General features: G+C 34.2%; 2 pseudogenes; both read right to left on the bottom strand.

The window, feature by feature from the left end:
* Positions 1 to 3,128: 3,128 nt before the first annotated feature.
* LOC102816965 lies at positions 3,129 to 3,584 on the bottom strand (annotated as a pseudogene).
* Positions 3,585 to 10,594: 7,010 nt separating this feature from the next.
* On the bottom strand, positions 10,595 to 11,191 carry LOC102812111 (annotated as a pseudogene).
* Positions 11,192 to 12,403: the final 1,212 nt, after the last annotated feature.

The following is a 12,403-nucleotide window of genomic DNA, read 5'->3' as shown; positions in this document are numbered from 1 at the left end:
ACATACATTGTTTTATATCTTTATATATATTTACATATAGAGAGAGAAAGTACAATGCTTTGAAATCCATAGGAAATACTATTTTAGACAAGTAGTTGAAAATTTTTGCAAAAATCTCTTAATAAGGAAAATAGTTATCAAGTATAACTGAAAAGACTTGCTCTGTGCAATTAGTTATTGTTCCAAATAATAGGCATCCTGATAAATTGGTGGGTTTGAATCACCAGGCTTATGGTCAGTAATTAATACTTAACCAAAAGCACCACATTAAGACTCCCTGAAGAGTAAGGCCTGAGTTCATGTAGGAACCAAATGACTGTAGTTTTGGGGAAATATGTTCAGAATTTCTCTTCCCTCGGAACTTTCTAGAGGTAACATTTAAATTTAAATAATTAATTGAAAGGAAAACTATTCAAACTCTATATAAAAATGTACTGTGAAATGTAAGGTACCACCTAAGTATTTCTCATCAAGATGTTTTTAGCTGACATTGAGTTGGTTTCAATCATGGCAAGCGTCACGTGCTGCAGAACAACACATTGTCAGGGTTTAGACTACATTTACAATCATTGGTGGTATGCTCTATTCTGTTGTTGTAGCCAGAGTATTTTGAGTGCCTTCTAACCTAGTGTCTAATTTTTCATCAGTAATAGGAGTCCTCGGCTGGCACTGTGGGTTAAAGATTTGGGCTACAAAATCAGTTTGAACCAAAAGAACGACGGTTCAAGATTATCAGTCATTCTTTGGAAACCCTTTACAGGGTTGCTAAGGGTTGGAACTGACTCGATGGCACATCATCAACAACAAAATGCCAAATATTCAGTTCCTGTAGGGTCAGCAATAGACTATGAACCACAAGGTTAGTGGTTCAACTCTATCTGCTGTTTTTCAGGAACTCTAAAAAGGGTTGCTATGAGTTGAAACTGACTTGATGGCATTTAGCAATGGCAACAACATACCAGGGAATATTTTGCTATGACCTACAGGGACTACAATTACAAGTTTTCAGAAATTGATTATCTGATCTTTTTTCCTAGTCTAATGTTTGTCTGGCTCATTAACAACCTGCAATATGCAGATGCTACAACTTTGCTTGCTGAAAGTGGTTGTATTCTTTCACTACACTTATTCAATCTGTATGTTGAGCAAATAATCTGAGAAGCTAGAATATATGAAGAAAAACATGGCATCAGGATTGAAGAAAGATTCATTAACAACCTGGCATATGCAGATGATTTGGATATTTTCATTATATCTCAATAGATATAATCAATTTGGTTTCTGTGTATTCTGTTTAGGTCTTTGTATATAGTATTTTATGTTGTTTATAAATGTATTTGCAATGATGAAGTCACTGGTCTTTCAAAATTCTATCATATGGTCTCCTAACATTGTTTCTATCAACATGGCCATATTTTCTAATGACTGATCCTTCCTTTTTATTTATTTATTTTCATTTTAACAAAGTCTGAATTTTATTTAGCATTATATTTGAGGCACTAATGAGAACAAAGGAATAAAGTTAACATCAATACCACATTTAATTTTAAGGAGTCTCAGCGATAACAAAAGCACCCAGACTGTATCCAATATTGAGTGTATGAAATGTCATGTTTACAATACACACAGTATACTATGGGAGCTTCCTATGGAAACCAGGTAGTTTGAATATCTACAAAATCTTCCAATCTGAAGACCTCAACACACATTGTTCTGCTGTTTTACTCAATTCCAACCTAGAACTCTACAGACAAAATTAACGATACTTATTAAAACCTAAAGGGGCAAAGGAGCCTCTGAGGGAGTGTGATGTCTTCCCGGGGAAACAAGTTCACTAGCTTAAGGTTCAACCAATGTAATGACAGAAAAATCCTGAAAGCCTTAGTACTTATAGCTTAGATCAAGGGAACAATTTTCTTTAAGTGATAGTTTCAGTTACATAGAAAAACCATTGTTCTTCAAACAGAAAATTCATACTATACTACTAAACATGTTAAAGCGACTTTTACCTCTTTGTGAAGAAGGGGCCAGAATAATAATTAGGAATTTTAGAAAGAGAATGAAAGTTCTTTCAAGGTTAATAAAATGATTACGTTGTCCAACAATATACACCCACCAAAATTTTTCTTCTACCCATACTGCTAAGATAAACAAACACATTTTAAAAATTAAAAGTTATTACACAGGGAAATATTTTAAAACTATGAATATCAAAATAAAAAAGAACTTGGAATATTTAGTATTTTCTTAGAGATTTATTTGGAACTGTTTACTACAGTTATTATTTAAACAAAATAAGAATTGAGGATAAAAATAAGTATATTAAAGCCCAAATAGGCAAAACAACCTAAAAACTAGTATTAAATTATACCAGTAATCTATACGATAGGATGAGTGTAAAGCTGATATTCTCCCATGTAAACCTCACAATAAAAAGAAAAAAAGCTAAAGTGAATACAAAGAAATACTGTCATCTGATGGTATATGGAGGGGATTATAATCATTGTAATGAAACAAGGTGTATGATTTGTTGAATGTAAAACTGATCATCTGTCCTGTTAACTTTCACTCAATCTACAATAAAAACCTTAAAAAAAATTATACCAGTAGTCTAATATCTCTAATGATTCTATCATATCTAAATCCCTCCACAAAAGGGCATTACAATTCTTCAGCTCATTTCAAACAGTTCTGAAAATAAAACTCAGTACTAATGTTGAAGTGATAATACAGACTATTAATTATTGGTATTATACTATAAAGCATAATGAAGAATATCTTATTTAAAAGAGTATAATATTCCACTGGAGAGTAAGTCCAACAAACAGAATATTTTATCTTTGTATCTACATCCATTGATGATATGCATTTTTTTTTAAAGCAATGAAAATTAGCCATGTTTGTACTCAGGAATACTATTATACACAGACAATACAGCGTACTTTAAAGCAGATATTATTTTGCCAAGCTTTGTAATGAAAAACACTAAAGTTGTGAATTCAATATTGTCCAGATATTTGTGTCTCCTTGCCCTGGAGAATCTGGTGACATGTGTTGTTGAGAGACCACACTGTTGATACTACTGCTCTTGTCACAGTTGAATCCACTATGATAGAATGCTCATGTCCTTAAGATGTAAGGCTTTCCACAAATCCACTGGGTATCAAGATGTTCTGCTTGGTAAATTCTGTTGCTTCTTCAATTATGTAGTTGATTTCAGGTGATGCTTTATTTGCTCATTTCTTAATCTGTCTTTTTACTTTGTTCACATCTTTTTCAACTCTCTTCCAGTTGATATGTACATAGCCACTGTGACTGGCAATCTGAAGGAGAAGAAAGCAACCGCCTATGGCAGTTGCTGCAAGTTTTTCAACTTTCTGAAACAAAAATCCAGCACACCAGTCAGTCACTCCAACCGTTACAATCTGAGTGCCTACTGAGCGTTTTTCTACTATAGGTCTTGAACTTTGGTCAAACACTTGATTGCACCAGTGTTGGCTTCTTGCATACTCAGTTAAATCCAACACTTCATATGACTCATCATCACTTTCATATTCTTGGAGAGGGGAGTTCTGGGTCATCATGATTCCACCAGTGGCCAGTTGATCCTCTGATCCTTCTTCTTTGTTTCCAACCTTTGCATTCTTATTGGCAGTAATTAAAAATGCACCATGATTGCATGTTTGATCAATTTTAGACTGAATAATCTGGTAGAATTCTTCAGTTTCATCATCACTGGATTTAGCGGTTGTTGAGTAAATTTGAATAATAGGTGAATTAACTACTCTTCCTTGTAGATGAATGGATATTATTTTGTGACAGACAGTGTTGTACTTCAAGGTAGATCTTAAAATGTGTTTTTTAATTATAAATGTGACACCATTATTCTTTATTTGTCTTTCCAGGCATAGGAAACTATGTGATTGTCAGATTCAAAATGTCCAATACCAATCTATTTCAGCTCACTGAAGCCTAGTATATAAATGTTTAGCAACATAATGATAAACGGTTATGAAAGATTGCATTTGTCTGGGATCCACAATCAAATTCCATAGAATAGCAGTGAAGAAATCAAATGACATATTGCAGTGGATTTCTCTAATGCAAAGGAACTTTTTAAAGTGTTAAAAAGTAAAGATAATGTCTTGAGAAGTAAAATGCACCTGCCCCAAACCATATTATTTTTATTTATTGCATATACATGTGAAGGATACTTAGTGTGGCACTGTGGGCTCATGCATCAGACTGCAAAGTCATTTGAACTGCAAAGTTGGTGGTTCAAATTTACCAGCTAATCCTTGGAAACCCTATACAGTGTCACTATGGGTCAGAATTGACTCAATGGCATTTAACAACAACATACATGTGAAAGCTAGACAATGAATAGTGAAGACTGAAAATGTTATGACTTTAGATTGTGGTATTAGAAAAGAATCTTGGATATGCCATGAACTGTAAGATGAATGAACATATCTGTCTTGGAAGAGGTATAGCTGAAGACTCCTTAGAATCAAACATGGCAAGATTTCATCTCACATACTCTGCGCATGTTATCATGCTTGGTAAAGTAAAGTGAAAAAGAGGAAGATCCACAATGATGTAAATTGACATAGTAGCTGGAAAAATGGATTCAAGCATAACAAAAATGTGTGGGGATGGTGCAGTATCAGGCAGTAATTCAGTTTCTTGCACATAAGGTCTCTATGAGATGGAACTGACTCAAAAGTACCTAACAATAACAATAAACCTTTACAAAATTTAATTCATTTGTGAAATAGATCTGGAAGCATAACAGCTGTCATACGATATGATCCTATACATAGATAAAACCCAAAGACTCAGTAAAAACATGACTTGACGCAATTGGAAGATTCAGCAAAGTGGCAGGATATAAGAGCAACATACAAAAATTAGTTGGATCCCTCTATAACAAAAACAACAGTACTGAAAAAGACATTAGGAAAGCAATACCATTTAAAATAGCTGCCCAAAGGATGAAATACCTAGGAATAAATGTAACCAGAGAAACAAAGGACTTATACAAATAAAACTACAAAACACTACTACAAGAAACCAAAAGAGACCTACAAAAATGGAAGAATGCACCATGCACCTGGATAGGAAGGCTTAACATTGTGAAAATGTCAATATTGCCTAAAGCAATTTATACTTTTAATTTAATCCAAATCCAGATTCCAATGACACTCTTAAAAGAGATGGATAAAATAATTGCAAACTTTATATGGGAAGGAAAGAGACTCAGGACAGGCAAAGCAATGCTTAAGAAGAAGAATAAGGTTGGAAACCTCTCACTCCCCGACTTAAAAATTTATTATACGGCTACAATGGTAAACCAGGTTGGTACTGGTATAATGAAAAATACATTGACCCATGGAACAGAATTAATAAACCAGAAATTAACCCATCCACATACAGCAAACTGATTTTTGACAAAGTACCTAAATATATTGCATGGGGAGGGGGTAATCTTTTCAACAGATGGTGCTAGCAGAACTGGAAAATATTTTATCAAGAATGGGACAACTTTTTCTACATTACATATACTGTGTAATAAAAGAGTTCTTGGTAGTGCAGTGGATTATGAGCTGGGCTGCTAACTGAAAGGTATGTAGTTTGAGTCTATCAGTTGCTCTACAAGAGAAAAATGAGGCTTTCTGTTGCCATAAAGATTTACAGCCTCAGAAACCACATACATGGTCGTGATGAATCAGAACCAAATTAGTGGCATACCACCACTACCACCTCTATATTATATAAAATAAAATTTCCCAAAATCAACAAACTTAGTTATGTCTATTTTGCTGAACTAAGTTTAAATAATACCAATAACAACAAAAACAAGTAGAAACAAACTTCTTGAAAGAATGGTGTTTAATATTTGCTGACCTGAATGAGGTATTTTGCCATCCTCCCTTCTTGATACCTTTATACTTTCTTTCAATTGTATTGTATATGTAATGATTTATGTTAGAAGTTATATGGTTTTATATTTCATGATTATCATGATCTACATCCTGGTGTGGCACTGTGGGTTAATGTGCCAGACTCAAAGCCATCTGAACAGCAAAGTTGGCAGTTCAAGCTCACCAGTTGCTCCCCGAAAACCCTATAAATGGTCACTATGGGTCAGAATTGACTGGACGGCACTTAACAACAACAACACGTCATCATATGCATTTAATTTGCTTCTAATATGTTCCTGAAAATGCAAGGGCATTTAATAAAAGAATCTCAGTCTAGAAGCAGACTAATCCTCACACAAAAAAAACTTCATTCAGAGACATTACAAGTTGATGTTTAAATTAGTAAATCATTAAATGGTAGACTACTTGATTTTCTGGGATGTGTCAAAGATCAAAATTAATATTAAACAATGCCAGGATATTCATAGACACGATCAAATTTTATCAACAAGACAACAGCATTAGAAATTTGCCTAAACATTAGAGTGAGCATCTACATTTTTTTTTATGTCAACCAAGAACAATAAGTGAGATATCAGTTATTTTTCTACCTATTTTCAAATAAATTTTAAAAAGAACTATTCTTTGACATTCAGATTACGATATTATTGCTATCAAGTTTTCCTTAAAGCTATTTTTCTTGATTGACAAGAGAAGTAAATAATCTTAAACAGTATTATCTATTTACTATATATTTATTTATTATATAATTGATTGTATTAGTTAAAATCCTAAAAACTTGTCAAAAGTGAGAATGGACAGACAGATTCTTCCAAATTGCTTTAAAACATTTAGGATTATCTTGTAGAAAAAGAGAAAATCAAGCATGAAATAAATGAGGAAACTTGACAATTTCTTTCTGCACTTAAAGAATGAAAATGATTAGTCCAAGGTCATGGCATACTATTTCAGGTGTTGAATTTCAAAATCCGCTTTTGACATATGTCAAGGTTTATAACAAGTATGGTCAGTTTTTAAATGGGAGATGCACAGTGTAAAGGGCATTGGGGTTGAGCTTCGAATTCCAAGGTTCATGGCCTTGTGCTACCTTTGTCAGCTGAGATCATCCACTTAAGTTCATGCCATCAATAGTTTCCCTGCCTATCTCTCGAGGTTATTTGGACAATTAATTAAGAATATACAATACAAAGACCATTTAGTAGAATATTATTAAAGGATTTTTGTTATGCCCTATATTTTTCTGACATTTAAAAGTTCTTAATATTTTTAAATTATAATTGACTAATGCCATATTTTTTCATTTGATATAATCCTCTTAATTTAAATGTTTTTGAATAATTTAAGTTTATTAAAAACATTTTCTAAAACAATATTTTAACTTATTTATAATATTTGGAAAAATTATGCTGTTGTCCATTTTTTTTTTTTTCATTAGACAGCTACTCATTTAGCCTACTTCCTCATAAATGTAAATGCCAGAACTTTCTGGTATCTGTTATGTATCCATTGCTAGTGTAGTGGTTACAAATCAGGCTGTGATCCGCAAGGTCTGCAGTTTGAAACTACCAGATGTCCCGCGGGAGAAAGATGAAGCTTTCTGCTCCCGTAAAGATTTACAGCCTCGGAAACCCTGTATAGGGGTCGCTATGAGTCGGAATCAACTCCACGGCACATAATAACCACAACAATTTTCAGTACCTTCTAACATAAGAATATATTTTAAATTCTTAAAACTACGTTCTCTTCAACCAAACTGGAATGTGTAAGGGACATTGGCTCATGATTGAGATTTTTACATTTCATGATGTGTAAGCACAGTCAATACTTCTGTTGAAAAAGTTATCCTGCAACATCTAATTGTCATCCTCAATTATTTTATTTAAAACATCTCATAATTTAATCACTCATGAAGATGCATAGAGATTCACTTCTCTTTCTCAAGCCCTATTACTTGCTCCTTCAGTATTCATTGCTAAAGAAAGAATTTAGTTGCTCAGTAGATGTCACTGTAGGCCTGCTGCACTGTCATGTTATCTTTTAGCTTCATACTAACAAATCTAATGTGATATACACTTTTGTAAATTACCTCAATGCTAAGATATTGTTGTGTTGTTGTTGAGTGCCTTCTAGTCAGTTATGGCTCAATGACTCTGTATAGGGTTTCTGAAGAGTGGATGATGGGATATTTTAGCCAAGCTTTTAGTTAGAAACGCAGTGTTTAATCTATAGATCTGCTAAAATGTTAGATATACTTCTATGTCTTAACTTTAACTTGAGAAGAAATTATTAAATTTTTAAACAAAATAGTTTAAGATAAAATGCATACATATTTATTGTGGAATTGTTCTTCTTAAGGTGGAATAAAATGTTAATTAAAATATGATCAATTCCAATTTGAGCATAATAAAAAGTTAATGGAGTTTAACAAATGAGCACCAGGAGATTGTATGTTGTTTTTGGCTTTGTATATTTATTTATTTATTACTCTGCAACTGTCTATGGAATCATTTTTTATGAAAAAAAAAATAAAGCTTCCTTAATTAATTTCTATTTCTCTATCCTCAAGAAAGAAATATGCTTTCTATATTATACTATTTTTTTTCCTCTTTCTTAAGAACAAAAAGCTCTTTCTATTGTTCTTTTTCCATGGAAATTGTCCTTTAGACTTTACTTTATATGTTGTTGCCTCCTGTACTGGGTTAATGCACTGGATTTCAATGTTGATTTGAACTTCAAGCTTAGTGGTTCAAGCTCACCAGCTGCTTCTTTGAAACCCCATAAAGGGTTGCTGTGAGTCAGAACCAACTTGATGGCACTTGACAACAACAACCTTGCATAATGGATTACAAGCTGGGCTGCAAAGCACAAGGTCAGCAATTTGAATCTATCAGTCACTCCACAGGCGAAAGATAAGACTTTCTGTTTCTGTAAATATTTACAGCCTTAGAAAACCTTTATAGGGTCCTTATGAGTTGGAAAGGACTCAATGACACACAACCGACACTACCACAACCTCTACTTAACAGTACTGGTGACTAACTCTGAGACAAGAATTAGATGGTAACCAGTAACCATTTCCAACTGCTTTGAAAGTGATCACATTAGAAGGTCCCAGATAGAGTGAGAGAAAATGTGGAATAAACTCAATATACACACAAAACAACAACAACAACAACAAAAAAAAACCCCACCAAGCTTACTTGTCAGAAAAAGACTTGAAGAAACATAGGCTCCCAAACAACCTTCAGGTGTGAAAAGGAACTCCTCCTCATGGCCCAATTTTCAGTGAAACAACAGAAAAATATATAGGCAGGGACAGCAACACTTGCCTACCAATGTAGAGATGTTAAAGCAAATGGAACAAATGAAGAGGTAAAAGCGCTGAATTGAAAATGTCTAAAGTCAGCTCAAGAAGATGAAGTCAAATGTTTTAATGAAATGTTCAAATACCTGGCATTAGAAAACCAAAATGGAAGACCATGCTTGACATTTCTTAAGTGGGGGAAAATGGTGAAAAAAAAATTCAAGCCTTGAGTTGCAATATTGATGGATTCCATGGGCCAAATATTGGATGATGCATAAAGCATCAAACGAAGATGGAAGGAATACAGATAGTCACTGTACCAAAAACAAATATTCGGTGTTCAACTTTTTCAAGAGTCAGCATGAGATTAAGAAATAATGATCCCAGAGAAAGAAGTCCAAGGTGCATTGAAGGCATTGGCCAAAAATAATGCACTGGTAAACGATGGAATACAATTGGAATCTTTTTACAACTTGATGCTACACTAGAGGCACTCACTTATCTATGCCAAGAAATTTAAAAGACAACAACCTGTCCAAATGATGGGAAGAAACCCATATTTTACCATTTCAAAAAGAGGTGACTCAGCAGATTGTGGAAATCATCAGAAAATAACATTAATATCCCATGCAAGTAAAATTTTGCTAAAAATATATGTATTTTTTAATGGTTGCAATCATAAATTGACAGAGAACGTCCAAACATTCAATGCATATTCAAAAGAGGAAATGGAATGAAGATATCATTGTTGACATTAGCTGAATCTTGGCCGAAAAGAGGGACTACCAGAAATATGTTTACCTATGCTTTATTTTATTTATTTATTTTTTGCCAAACATTAGTTTGTTTTATTGCATGATGTTTGCATAAGAAAAAAATTATTGAAAATTGTAAGGCATCATGCAATCATTGATAAGCTAAATATTAACCGTACTCTTAAGATAGGTAGACATATAATCTAAAAATTTAAACCTAGTCCCAAAAAAGTACATAAAAAATTTAACATTATGAGCTTTTAAATAAGGTTTACAGTTGTAGTTTTATGTTGTCAAAAAGTGCTTCAAATGCACTGCTGCAAAGTTGCCCTTTATAAATGGTACTGGGGATGTCGGATTATAAACTGTAAAAACTGATTATTTTTATGGAATTAGAAAGCTAACATTGTGATATTCAAACTTATTCAAATCAGTTTTCAATTTTCATCCAAATTAAGTTGATATTAATAATCTAAAAAACATCCACTTTATAACCAACAAAAGTCTACTGAATTCAAGTTATTTATGTTGGGTGATCAAATCTCTGGGTAGGCCTGAATGATGAGACCTAGAACCCATCTGGGTTGGTGTTAATCGATGTACTGTGCCATCCAGCGGAAGCCTTCTCCATAGCCTTGTCTTTTGAACACACTGCACATGAAGACTTCTAAGGATCGGGCACTTAATTCTTTCAGAGATACACTGCTCTTTCCTGTTGTCTGACCATATAAACCAAACAATTCTTGTAACCTCTCTTCACTGATCGCTTCAGGTCTGTCAATCTTATTCCCAAAAATCAGGATAGGCACATTAGCAATAGTTTCATCTGTCATTAGTGAATCAAGTTCTTCGTTTGATTCTAACAGCCTTTCATGGTCTGCACAATCCACCAGAAATACAATGCCGTTGATAGCAGGAAGGTAGTTTTTACATACTCTTCATGCTTGAACATGTCCACCCAGATCAAAAGTTGCAAAAGTCATGCCAGAAATGGTCATTTCTTCTGAAGTAGGATGTAACGTTGGGACATGCTATCCACGTCTGTCATCTTTTAGCATGTGTAGCAGTGTTGTTTTTCCTGCATTATCCAATCCAAGAAATACCAATTTACCAGTTTTCTTATACAGTCCTAAAAACTGTAGCACACTGCTGAAACCACTGTAAATCCAGTCAAATATGAAGGACATATCCAAATCTTATAGGGTCTGCAACTGTAGAGAGCGCAATTTCCGACTCATTGTCTTCCCTATCTGCTTTATTTATTACACAAAGGTTTCTGATTGTGAGGATCACAACAAGCTAAGGAAAACATTGCACAGAATGAGTATTTCAGAACACTTAATTGCTCTAATGAAGAACCTATGCAAAGACTAAGAGGCAGTTAGTTGTTCAAGGTTGTATTCTTTCAACTTGCTTATTCAATCTGATTACATCAGGATTAGAGGAAAAGTTATTAATAACCTGTGATACGTAGATGATACACCATTGCTTGCTGAAAATAAAGAGGACTTAAAATACTCATTGGTGAAGATTAAAGATCACAGGCTTCGATACAGGTTGCACCTCAATGTAAAGAAAAGAAAAACTCTCACCACTGGACCAATAAACAACATCCATACAAATGGAGAAGTGGTTTATGTTGTCAAAAACTTCATTTTGTTTAGATCAACCCTCAGCACTCATGGGAGTAGCAATCAAGAAATCAAACAATGTATTCCATTGTTTGATTCATATCTGCTGCACAAGTAAGACCATAGATGAACTGATGTATTTAAGTTAAAATGCTCAAGGAGAATATTAAAGGTACCATAGACTACTAAAATAAAAAATCAAGCTATGTTGAAAGAAGTAGAGCTGAATGCTCTTTGGAAGCCAGATGTTAGAGTACATCTCTCATTGTTGTTGTTATTAGGTGCCATTGAGTCAGAAGCAACTCATAGCGACCCCATGTACAGCAGAACGAAACAATGTGCGATCCTGGGCCAACCTCACTACCACTGCCACACTTGAGTCCCTCAATGCCGCCACCTGGTCAATCCATCTTTTTGGGGGTCTTCCTCTTTTTCTCCGACCCTTCATCTTACCAAGCATGATATCCATCTCCAGCGACTCTTCCCTCCTGACGATATGTCCAAAGTATAAGAGACTAAGTTTGGCGATCTTGGCCTCTAAGGAGCACTCTGGCTGCACTTCTTCCAAAACAGATCATATAATCAGGAGGCACCAATCCTGGAGAAGGATATGATGTTTGTTAAAATGGAGAGTCAGAGAGAAAGACAGACTGGCACACTAGCAGCAGCAATGAGCTCAAATGTTGCAGCAATTGTGTGGTGTAGGACTAGGCATTGTTTCATTTGTTAGTGTGTAGAGTTGCAGCAATTGTGCGGTGCAGGACTAGG

This window comes from Chrysochloris asiatica, unplaced genomic scaffold (assembly GCF_000296735.1).
Source record: "Chrysochloris asiatica unplaced genomic scaffold, ChrAsi1.0 scaffold00278, whole genome shotgun sequence".
NCBI lineage: Eukaryota > Metazoa > Chordata > Mammalia > Afrosoricida > Chrysochloridae > Chrysochloris > Chrysochloris asiatica.
The sequence above is the reverse complement of the archived record's forward strand: the minus strand, read 5'-3'. Positions and strand labels throughout refer to the sequence as shown.